The sequence below is a fragment of the Cyanistes caeruleus genome, chromosome 2 (genome assembly GCF_971803275.1).
Source record: "Cyanistes caeruleus chromosome 2, bCyaCae1.hap1.1, whole genome shotgun sequence".
In the NCBI taxonomy this organism is placed as follows: Eukaryota; Metazoa; Chordata; class Aves; order Passeriformes; family Paridae; genus Cyanistes; species Cyanistes caeruleus.
Genome location: NC_141702.1, coordinates 39,389,132 through 39,401,798, shown reverse-complemented (window position 1 = coordinate 39,401,798; position 12,667 = coordinate 39,389,132).

Genomic DNA, 12,667 nt, shown 5'->3' with positions numbered 1-12,667 from the left:
GCATGGATCTTTCCTCTTTGCTCTGGTGGGAAAGCCTGTCCTTGAAAGAGTTTCCAACACCACCGTCTTGTCCTGTGTGGGATGCTGACCACAGCATGTGTATGTGCCTACAGTGTTCCAGTGAGTATATGTGTGATTCTAATGCTGTCTTTAGGGTTGATGTCTGGAACAAGACTATTGTCACTGTCACATCTTTTCTAGAACTACTTATATAATTTTTTCCAGTTTCAAGGGGCATTTTACTCTTCAGTTATCTTGCCTGGTTACTAGTTTCTAATTGGAAGAATAATGGTATTTACATTTGAAACGTGATTTTTTTTCTGTGTCCCTTTATGTCTGTATCCCTTTCCTGTTTGACTGTTTGACTGAGCTTAAGAAAGAAGTATTCTTCAAGCAAATGTTTTGAAGAGGTAATTGTGGGGGATTTGTGGGAACGTGCAGTTCAATTTTCAGGTACTTCTATGCGAAGATTTTTTCATGTTTCATTGCCATGCATATAGCTAAACAAATTTAGCTCAGGTGGTTTTGGCCACCGTGTCAAAACATTACATTTGGTAATGACAGGGAACAACCTGTCTCACTCAGACTGCTTTGCTATTATGGAATGATAACAATGTGTAGCAAGTATTAGCTTTGTGAGCCTGTAAGGGATTTGTTTCATTTCTAGTGTGGCACACGGTTGACAAAGTGCTCATATGTGACATTATTATACCAGTTCTTTAAAAGTCCCTGAATAAATCCCAGGCCGCTTTGGGCACTGATACAAAGTGAATACCCAGGAGTAAGCTGAGCCTCATTTGAAAATGAGGGTTGCATTCCTGTTGAGACATAAAATTGAATTTCTTCAGGGGAGTTCCAGCAGATACACTGGCTTGAATTTTTGTATGAAAATTTCTGTAGGAGGAGTTTAGTAGCTAACTTACCCAGGTTCTCTTGGACATAGTCCTGTTTTTCTAGCCTTATTCTATCATTAAGTCTATTCCCAGCCTTCTGCAGCCAGTCTTTGCTGCTATGTAAACTTCATGTAGTTGCATTCTTGCTCTGTTCTAGATCACATGCAAATGTTGATTGTATTCTGCCCTTTCAGTAACAACAATTTTACTTCTGCAGAGCTATCTTGGCTTCTAAGAGTAGCACATCTGCTGAGGTATAGATTAGAAGACTGAGCACATTTTTGCACTGCAGAACTTACAAACAGGACAGGTTTTCAAAAGGAATTTAGCTTTCACATCTTCAAAAGTTACTCTTTAGGGATATGGGAACCCAAGTAATCTGTCTTACCACGTATGTATTAATTGTAGCTTGGTTCCTGCAGGCTGATGGCAAGATAGCAAGATTGGAGCTGTGAGGCAAGAGTGAGATTTAATTCTGCTCCCCATGCAGTTTAGTCAGAGGGACCTTCAGTACAAAATTTGATTTTTCTGTAGCCTCCCAGCACATGGAACTTGTCTTTTAAGCTGCCATTTTTTGCTCAAGGGAAAAAGAAAATGGTATGTGAGAGGTGTGTATTAAACTTACAATATGGAATGTCTTATTTCTTTATTGGAAAATCAAATCAAAGCTCAAGTAGTCATACAACAGGATCAAAATGCAAAAGTTGAAAAAAGGTGGCTGTCTCATTTTGTTACATGTGAGCATCATGTAACATGTTTGAGATTGCATGAAGCTTTACATTTCACATCTCTTTCTGAAGCCCCTTTCTATACAGAAGTTTTCTGGCTCTTGATCAGGCAGTGCCAGTGTTGTACAGACAGGGCAGGCATGACCAGAGCAGGTGAGTTTCAGGTGCAGATTTTGGTACTTGAGACTGTAGAAAGTTATACACCAACTGATGTGCTCTTAGTAATCAAAACACCCTGTTGGTGCCTGTTGTTAAATCTGTTTCCAGCAATCTACAAGTCTAATGAATTTTGTTAACCTTTTACAATTTAGGTACTGCTGTGTTGTTACCAGAGCTAAGTACTTTCTGCTGAAAAAAGCCACAAATCCCATGGATTAAATTCTCTTAGAAACTTAACATTAGTTTCCTTGGTCTGAAAAAGAGACTTAGATGTACACAGCAGCAGTGGTAAGAAACAGCAGCACATCTTCTGTGTCATGCTGGAGGGAGAGCTCTTGTGCCTCTGCAGAGTAGAGTGGGGTTTGATGTGTCTGCCACCAGGAGAAGAATTTAAAAAAGAAGTCTGCCAAGTTGGCTCTTTTGTGACTGTTGTCCAAAATCTTCTTTCAGCGTGGGTTATTTCAACTGCTGAAGCTGTTTTCAGGTAGGATGTTTTGGCCTCCTGAGAGGCCAAATAGTGCTGCATTACCCCAGAGGGAAGCAACTGCGGCCGGACAGACTCCACAGTTATCTCCCATAAGGATTCCATGCATGGGAATAGAAAATGCATGATGTCTTGTAAGTATGTGGTCACTGTTTTAGTAAGCTGAGGGAAGTAATGGTGTGGTTGCATGAATCTCTACTTTTTCCAAGTTATTCAGTGGCACTCACACCTGGAAGCTGTGATCACACAGGGACTGAGGAATCCCACTGCTGATGAGATGCATATGGTAAAAGCTAGAGTCAGACCTGCCAGGTCTGCTGGAACTGGAAGCCTGAGTGTAAAGTCACATCTGGAAGCTCTACTTACACAGAGATTGGAGTCTGGAGGAAGGACGACAGCACTGGTAACCTAGGTGCACTGGGAATGCAGAGCTGGTTATAATTGCCTGTGTTGGCAGAGCAAAAATAGATAAAGGTGGAGTCTTTGAGACATTTTCTCTGACCTAAAGTTTGCCCTTTTATTAATTGCACAGGGCTTTGTTGAAAAAAAAAAATCAACACTGGCTGGTCAGCAATGTGTTGAGTATGAAGTAGAAGCAGAGCAATGAAGCACTGGCAGAGCACAGCAAGCCTGGATGGTCAGATCCTTGTTCAGCTAACATATTTATAGGAGTTGTGCATTGCATGTCAGCCTTCCTTGCCCTCTGTCCCAGTCTCTGGAGTTCACAGCACAGCACTGTAGCCTAAGGATGCCACAGGCTTTATGATTAGGTGTCCCCTTGTAAGGTGGGGTTGTGGGTTTGCATCTCTCTTAAAGTCAAGCAGAAACTGAATGTTAGGTAAGAGCCTATCTTAGCAGTTTCCATGTCCCCTAAGAGCTGGAACTTGTATATATCAGTTGCATAATTCCTCCACACCATGAATTTTCTTTGTGAGAACCAAGCATTGCAGGGCTCAAGTCCCTCTTGGTGGGGCTCAGGTGGGGCAGTGTCAGGGGCTACAGCCTGGTGGGCAGGGGAAAAGGCTCACTGCTGAGAGGGAAGGGAAGGAAGCCTTCTTTGTTCCTTACCACCCCACCCAGTTCCCAGTGCTACAGCCCACCTCCCCTCTTTTTGCTAGCTCAGGCAATTGTCAGACCACTTTATGAACCACTTTAATTCACCAATATGGTAGAAAACAAACCAAAAGAGATCTTTCTAAAACTGAGAAGAAGAAAGTCTTTACCATTGTCAGCATCAGTGGCTATCCTTTGGCTAGAGCCACCATAGATTCAGCTTACTTGTAATATCGGACATGTCTACAGGGGGAAACAAGTTATTAAAATTTGGTATGTTTTTCTTGCACAAAATTTAGAGGCAAAAAGGTAAACATGCACATGCAACAAAATACTGCTATGAATTTTTTGAAATGCATTATCCCCAGATTATGTATTTGAAAAGCATACTGTTAATTTTTTTTTTTATTTTATTTTAAAAGCATATTTAGGTGTGGTGCTATAATATGACATTTATTTCTAAGAACAGTTCAATACAATACAAACAAAATATTTTGTTCAGACACACTTTTTCTTTACAAAATAATGAGACTCTTTTTTCCCTTTGGTAAATCTCAAAAATAAATGTTAAGACTTGTGTTTAAACAAAGTTTGTCCCATTCTAGTTACTACCATTCCCACCCTAACCTAAATCCAGTCCTCCTCACACCCTTCTACTTTGTTGACAAATATCATGTCAGGTTTCTAGTCCTGTTTCATAGTCAGGCAATTAATTGTGTACATTGAGTGAGGCTGATTTACTGTCTACCTAAAGCTATAGAGAAACTGGAATGAATAGAAAGCAAGTGCATCGAATAGCAATGAATCAGTGCAAAACAGGCTACTGAAGATGTCTTCAGGAAGAAATAATGCCAGACTCTTGGTTTTGCTTCTCTGCAGAGGAGGAAAGTGGAAATAAATTTCATACTGTGTTCTGCCTTTCTCAATTAGCTGTCATCAGTTAAAGATTTCCTTTGTGAGAACAAATTCACAGTTGTCATAACTTAACAAAGATAAATTTTATCAGCTCACTTTAGCACATGCAATTCTTCAATATTAAACCCTTTTTATATTGCCAAGTTTTCATTAATGTAGCAATTTGAGAAACTGAGCCATTTTTCTTGTGATTCTCTTAATAGGTTGACATTTAATCATGGCTTCTTAACCCTTTTGAAATGAATGTACTGTTGAGTACATTTTGAATAAAAATTACTTGAATTTTACCATAGCTATGATTAAAAACTGAGAAGATGCTAATAAAAGCAAGTCTGTTCTTTCAACAAACAGCATAAATACCTGCTTGTGATATATAGGGTCCATGACCATATACATACATACATAATTCTCTAGCCTTAAGAAAGCAGTGAAACTGCAATGTTTTGGAGGTACGCTAAAGAAAAAAACATAGTTTTACTGACAGAGCAGTATGAGAAACTCTTGTTAGATTTTTAGGCTCAAAATGTGTGCTATCATTCTGATGCTGTGGAACCTGTTACAGAATTCAGCCCTTGCTACAGCATTGCACTCTAGCATAACATGTTTAATGTTGTCAGAAAAGTGTAATTAGTTCTAAATCAAGAACAAAAGCTGAACTGAATGTAAGCCATGCTCACTCAAATCCTCTTAAGTTTGCTGCAACTTAAAATATACTTTGTGAAAACTGAACAGCTTCCTCTGTCTTCCCTGCTCAATACTTCTGAAAATGAAAGATGAAAACCTAAATGTAGTTAAAGTCAAAATGCAGGACATATTGATATAAATTACATAGGGCTCTTGATGTGCTATTCCTTTCTCTCTTGAATTTAACACAGGCTCTGTGACAATTTCCCTTGGTTTTAGTTTTTAACAACATGAAATGCCTTTTCTAAAACAATATTTTGTCCTTGGTGAAATGATAGCATCTCCTTTGCCCTCTCCTTGACAGATTATCTTGGTTTCCCGAATGAGAGAGGGAAATGGTAGATAAATATTCAAATGTCAGTTTGAAGAATGTGTCATGAAGGATTTTCAAATGTTATGTCCTTTCTACATCTGGCACTAGACATGGATACACTGCGTTTTTCCAGTCTTCATCAAAGATTTGTTTCAAATGGAAGACAACTTGAATCTGAACTAACTTCACATTCTGTTGGTTTTCAAGCTATTTTCAAGATAAGAAATAAAGGTTACTTAAGAGATAAAAATCCAGTGTGCATTCCAATTGGTCAAACTGTTTCTGGAGTTGCAGAGTGGTTATCTAAAGATGCAGCTGAAAATATGTGGCCTAAAGATGAGAAAACATCTTATCTGTATTCCTTCACTAGATACACTAGACAAAAATAGAGTTTCAGGCTGTAGAAGAGATGCAGGCAGATGGTTTTGTTGCCGAATCCTTGCAAATAACCTGTCTCTGCAAATCAAACTTTTCCCAAAGCCCTGGTAAATCTATATAGACTGCAGGTGGCCAGAGATTTTTGTAAGAAGGTAATTAAATTTATGCAGGGATGTCTCAAGGGACCTGTTTGCATCATTTGGGAAGGTGACTTACTAGGATCAACTACTAAATGTAAACTATGAGAACAAGAATAACATTTCTTTTCTTTGTGTTCTGCAAGGACGCTTCATCCGTAGCTCTTGGATAAGTCATTACACAAAACGTTACTTGATTTACTACTATGTTTTTCTCTGTCTTGTTATTAGGAATAATACTACCTATTTTTTTTTTCTGAGGTCTGCTAGCAGCAGAGTAGGAATAAAAAAAATATAGGTATGGGAAATTAATACAGACTTTTCCTAGCTATGCTTTTTACATATTTATTCCTTACCATGCTACCAAAATATTTCTATTTCAATTTTTAATTTTGCTCATAAAGTTGCAGACCATTAGCAGCATCTATAAGGTCTGTAATACTTTCAAAGCTTGTCCTTATTCCATCAAGGTTATACAAAAGCAACAGGTATGGATGCTAGCTTTGGAACAGGCTGCAGGGAGCTGCAGAAACTGCAGGCCCATGGCCTCTCAGTCCTGCCTGAAAAGCTAGCCTGAGAAATTCAAAGGAGGATTTCAAAACAATCCTCAGAGACAGAAAACAACTGCCAGGTGCTGTTTGTCTGTCCTCTTGTTTCCTCTTGCAGGAGAAGGCCAGGAGGGTGATGAGTGCCCCTGACCAATGATGGTGATGTAGCACTTTGCTAACCAATAAGAGTTTCCTTTCTGTACTTTCCACGTATCTATCTATAAGACAAGCCTGAAGGAATAAACCAGAGAATTCTCGTGTTGAAACTCCCTTGAGAGCTCGTGTCGTTCTTTAAAGCCGTTCCCAATCGGAACGACAAACAGGAATAAGGAGCACTGGGGTCTTACTGACCTGCAGGACCTAGAGGACAGTTTTAACCATGGCTGGGCATCTTCCAAGTTAACTGCAGGTAGCCATCTGGAGACTTGGGATCTAATGGCAGGACAAATGATGTTGGAAGAAGGACTGAGCTTTTCATTTGGGAATGAGGCAGACCACTTGCTACCTCGAAACATTGGGCACCGTATTGTAAACATTTTTGAATTCATAGAATCTCAGAGTAATTTAGATTGTAAGGGAATAATTTATCTTGTGCAGTCACAAAATACTTGATTGTGCTTGATTTGTACTTCCAAAGCTGTAGATTTTACAACTATGCTAACCCATTCCAGTGCTTAGCCCTCTTTGTGGGAGAAGTAATTTCTTTACAGCTGGGCAAAATTTCCTGTTGCAACTTGTGACTGTTGCCCATTGTTGTTCTGCTAGAAGACTGGAAGATGAAAGAGTGACTCCACATTGCTTATGTCTGGCCAAATATCTTTCAGCATCACCAGAATATTAAAAATTATCAGAAAGAAACTTGGTTCCATCCATCTGTGCTTCACTCCTTTGCTGGGAATGCAATCCTTCCAATTCCTATTTCTACTGGGAGCTAACTCTACCACCTCATCTATAAAACATGAATAGAGGGAAACTGCACTATAGTATAGCTTAAAAGACAAAGAAATCATTCAACAGAATATAAATATACAATTTAAGGATTATTCCTGCAATAGTAACACCATCAGTCTTCCTGTCAGCTTGTGTGTTTTCTCTATACTTAGTACCAAGCAATGTATTTGTCTCTGGAAAGCAGCAGCCAGAGCTGTGGGTGGGTGAACAAGGAAACGAACAAAAATCCAGGCAAAACTTATCTATCCCTGTTTTTCTCTGTGGTTTACCAATGGAAATAATATTGCCTTATTTTATTTAATGAACAGTAATGTAGAAAAATTATACATAAGCTCACAACTGCTCCTCTTCTCTTAGCAACTCCTCTGTAGTAACGTTTTCTGTAATAAGGTTATAGGATCCACATTACAGTCTGAACACTTTCTGAAAATTGTTTCCATTTATTACATGCTTAAAAGATCCATAGTTGTTATTCATTTTTTAAGGCATCAAACTTAATGAAATACTTGGAAGCAAATCTGTTACAGACTGTTAGGATGCCTTGATTCTATGCTTTAATGGTATTGGTAGGCACAGTTGAGGTGACATTTTACTTTCAAATTCTCACACATTTCCTTAATGACACCAAGCAAAAAATTCCACAATTTCTTAATGCCTCAGGTCTACATCAGACACATCAAGAAATGTGGTTGCTATTTTTTTGATCATTGTCTTAGAAGCATATACCAAACTGTTGTCATGTCACTTAAATCACTCCAGGAAGACTCTCTGATAGTCCTGTGACATACACACATTCATCTTTCTGGCAGGTGCTTAAGTTCAAATTAAAGGTAAAAGAAAGCCAAAAAATTGTGACCTGTAAAAAAGGCAGCTGAAAAATTCTGACCCTCCACAAAATGACTGTGGGAGAACTGGTGAAGTCCAGCCTCTCCCAGGGCAGGGCTGCACCATTATCCTCATCAAATGAATGGAATTAGCTAGGCTCTCAAGTCCTGATCATGCAGCTTAGAGTCTTTATTTACATAAATGGTCAGGTTTCCACAAAAAGAAATTATGTATGTGATCAAAAATATGTACAGTTAGGTCTTCAGATTCAAACTAAGGTGTCTATAAATTTCTCAGGGATAAGACTAGTTCAGATTGTGTTGTTTGGGAATTTTTCTGGCTGACAAATAAAAACATTGAAATATACTCTCCTGTGAAAGTGTGAAGTGGCACCCTGTGAAGATTTCTGAGAAGTAAAAGGCATGAAAACGTTTAAATCATGTGCTATTGATCTGACCATGTGAGAACACTCTAAAAGTATAGATAATGTTAATAAAGTCAGTTAGTCTAACACCTTGGAGCCTTCCTTTTAACACATGGTGATACAGCATTATGGTTATGAAATACTGTACATCCTGAGTCAGTAAACTTTAAAAAGAGGAAAAAAGATATGTTGCTTACAGACAAATATGATTCATTTCTGCACAACAGAGAAAGACATATGCAGAAAAAACCCACATGATATTATCATTCTCAGATTTTGAGAGCAGTCAAGCTTACTCACGTATGCTAAGCCACATTTGGAAAGACATAATATTCCTGTTCTTTTTTACAATCTCCCCAGAGAGAGATTGTAAAATCTCTGGATGATCAGTTTGTGCTGTGTCATATGCTGGCACTGGTGTGTGGGTTGGTTAGATCACAGCTAAGTATAAAGGCATTTCACCTGCCTGAACTGAGGAAAATATGTATACGTGAAATGAAAAGAAGTGTGGCCAGCAAGTCAAGGGAGGGTTCCTCTACTCCAGTCCAGTGAGATCCCACATGCAGTACTGCATCCTGCAGTCTGGGACCCTCAGCAGAGGAAGGACCTGTTAGAATGAGTCCAGAGAACGACCATGAAGATGATCAGAGGGCTGGAGTACCTCTCCTAATGAGCAAGAGCTGAGAGAGTTGGGGTTGGAGAGGCATGGAGAGGGCTCTGGGCAAACCTTATAGGTGCCTTTTGGTACTTAAGGAGGGCCTGTAAGAAAGAAAGGGACAGACTTTTTGCACAGGCAGATAGTGATAAAACAAGAGGGAATGGCTTTAAATTAAAAGAGGGTTGATGTAGACTAGATACAAGGAATATTTTTTTTTTAATGACATGGGTGGTGAAACCCTGAAACGAGTTGCTCAGAGAGGTGGTGGCTGCCACATCCCTGGAAAGAAGGTTGGATGGGGCTGTGAGCAACCAGATCTGGTTGAAGATGTCCCTGCTCATTGGGGAGGGGTTGGACTAAATGACCTTTAAAGGTCCCTTCCAAATCAAACTATTCTGTGATTCTATAAAGGTTAGCCTATTTCACATGTACCATCACCAACAAGAAAGTAGCAATACTTTATCTCTTTTCACTCATTATTATAAATAAACTGGATATCCATCCAGATTTACCACATAGGTAGATATCAAAGATTTGTGTAACAATATTTAGTGTTCAGAAAATATTTAAGTGTCACTGTAGAATAAAATTTGCATATTTCCAATTTTTCATGCCAATGTGATTTGTAAGGCAGCCAACATATGCTAATTAGAGAATTTCCCTAATTAATTTCTGTCAGTGTGCTGCCCTAACATGACTTAAAATATACAGCTTAATGTATTAAATGTATTAGGATTGCTTATATTTCCCATTGTAAAACGGGGAGTAATATGCTATTAACAGCAAGTGTTTACAACAATCTTTATATGCACATATTCTAATTAAAGTGAGCATCCAACATGTTGGGCAAGGATGAGTCATACTTCACAACAGCTCTACAGGGAAGAGATCTGAGTTGTGTATTCTTCTAAAGCAACGGCCAAAAAAAATTAAATTACTTTATTTTGTGTGAAATGTATTTTCTGCTGCTTATTGAATGCCTAAAGGATTAATGAACATGAAAGTATGAAGCCTGGGATACATACTGTGTAGGACAAGGGTGGCAGCTATAATGGAGGGCTAGAGGGAACTATTTGGAAACCCAACCTTTTTGTTGCTACTCTACGTGCATTGTTATCACTCAGGAGCAAGGTACCAGCATTATGCCCCTCTAGTTACCATGGTTTCCGTTCAGCCACAGCGCCCTCTTGGGAAAGAAACAACTTCAGTTTTATATTCATTACATATAACACCTAGGTATCTAAAAACCAAATTTGCAACTTGAATTATCTTAAAACCAGAATTATAACTTGACCTATCAACATGATCAACATGATTTCATGTTTGAACACAATACATACTTTCCCAGACACAAAACATCTCCTCTCACCCCAGCAAGGTTTGAAAATAACCACACTCAGAGATGCCTTTTTTTCAGTGCCAAACCTCTGAAGAGCACAGGTTTTGATAAACCCTGACAGTGAATGTGTTTCCCAATCCATCTGGCACCACCAACACCCTGGTACCATCATGTCATTAGTGGGCAGTGATGGACCTAAGAGCTGGAGGAAGCTGCTGGGAGCCTCTGTCAGCACCAGTGCTGCTGCTGCTCCTGCCCCCCTGCCAGGAGGGAATGCTCTGCTGCTCTGATGGTTGCCGAGAAGAAAACAGATCCGCAGTGTGAGGGCAGAACCCTCTCAAAGGGAGTAGTTTCTTGTTGTCTCATAAAAGAATGAAGGTGTTTTGAATACATTTATTGTAAAGGTGTCAGGGTAGATCAACAGCTTCTGATCTTTGCACTTTTCAACAGCTCTAGAAAGGGCAATGTGCACTGACCTGCTCTCTAGCAAAGTGCCTTGCTGTCTCTAGCTGTATTTAAATCACATAACTTTGTGTTACTTCCCTAGGAGGATCTACAGGAATTTAGTTTGGGTGATACAGCATACATGCAAAAAGCAAATTAAAGGGATTAATACAATCAGAACAATAGCTTATGTTCTCATTTTGTTCTGTTTTCACCTTTTTCATGCAGCTATGATATTCTGAGATATGATGAACAAAAATAGCAGAAGCTAGTCTTTAGGTAGCAAATTGCATGCCAATGACATCTGAAGTATGCTAAGACCCATGGGATAATCTAATTTTTAAATGTGGCTGTAGAAACAACGAAGAATGAAATAATTATTCATAGAAAAACTATTTCAGTAGGCTTTAAAGTCAGATCACAACCACTGAACAAACCTCTTTTTGATTTTCTGACCCATCACCATTTTGACTCCTACAGATCCTAAAATGCTTGTGTAATGAGCCTCCACCTGTTACTAGAAATAATGCAAGGAAAGACACTCCCTACCCCAATTGTCTTCTCTCCTGCCTCTGTAGTTGATTAGAGCTGTAGTAAATCTGTAGTAAATAACCACTGGAAAATGTTGACAAGTTAATTGGGCTCATAACTGTGAAGGCAATGAGACATTTCTCCAACTGTTTAGGTCAGCTTTGTCAGATATAAGTCTGTTATAAAGGAGACACATTTAATTGTACAAAGAACACATGGAGAATAAATCAACTTTCAGGCTTGAATTACAGTGCAGGAGGGATAATTACCAGAGCAGAACATGTACTTAGAAACAAAAACCTTTTGTAGAACACAAACACCTGGAACAGAATTACAATGAAAATTAATGTTGAGTATCTAAAAAAAGAAAAAAATTGAATAGGAATATTGAATAAAACCATTTTACTATTTTAACTATGCGAATTTACTATTTTTAACTTCACAGTGGGGATGGAGAAGGTCAGCTTTGACCAGATTTCCAAAACTTATTGTGGTGATGCTAACGGTTCACTAGGCATCCATTTTTTCCTCAAAGTCCGTGCACAGTTGTGGAGCTGCTTGTATCTCATTTCCTCCACAGTCCCCATATCCACCCTGGTAGGTGGATTTCATGCACGTGCAGTCTGGAAGGCTTGCTTCAGTTAGAAATGTATACAAATCATTATTAAAAGTATATAAAAAAGTTATAGATTAAAAGGTTAAAAGTATATATTAACCTATGATGAGCTTTGAGATCTGTATTGACAGAATCGGGGTTTTTTTAAGTAACTGCCCTGTACCAAGTTTTGCCAATTTTGTTTTCAGCCGACTACAAAGTAGCAATTTATTTTTCTTGCTACATATATTATCAGATATTAAAAACCTTTTCCTGGTTTAAAACCTAGCAATAGTATATACTGTGCTAATTAAAATATGTATGACATTTCTGTCTCGGTAAAATAAACTCAGGCGGGTGATGTGATAAATAACTGAGTTTTTAAAAATTTTATCTGTTACAAAAGCTTGGTGTCCTTGTTCAGCACACCACTGAATGTTTCCATTAATTGAGGGCACTTTGGAACAAAGGACATACATTTGAAAATAAGTAACATCTTCACTTTGGAGTCACCTCATCTGTATGAGTTTGTTGAAGTGCAAAGTGAGGCTATAAAACCATCTAAGTAATTTCTCATTACAACAAATGGCTACAAAGAGGTAGGAATT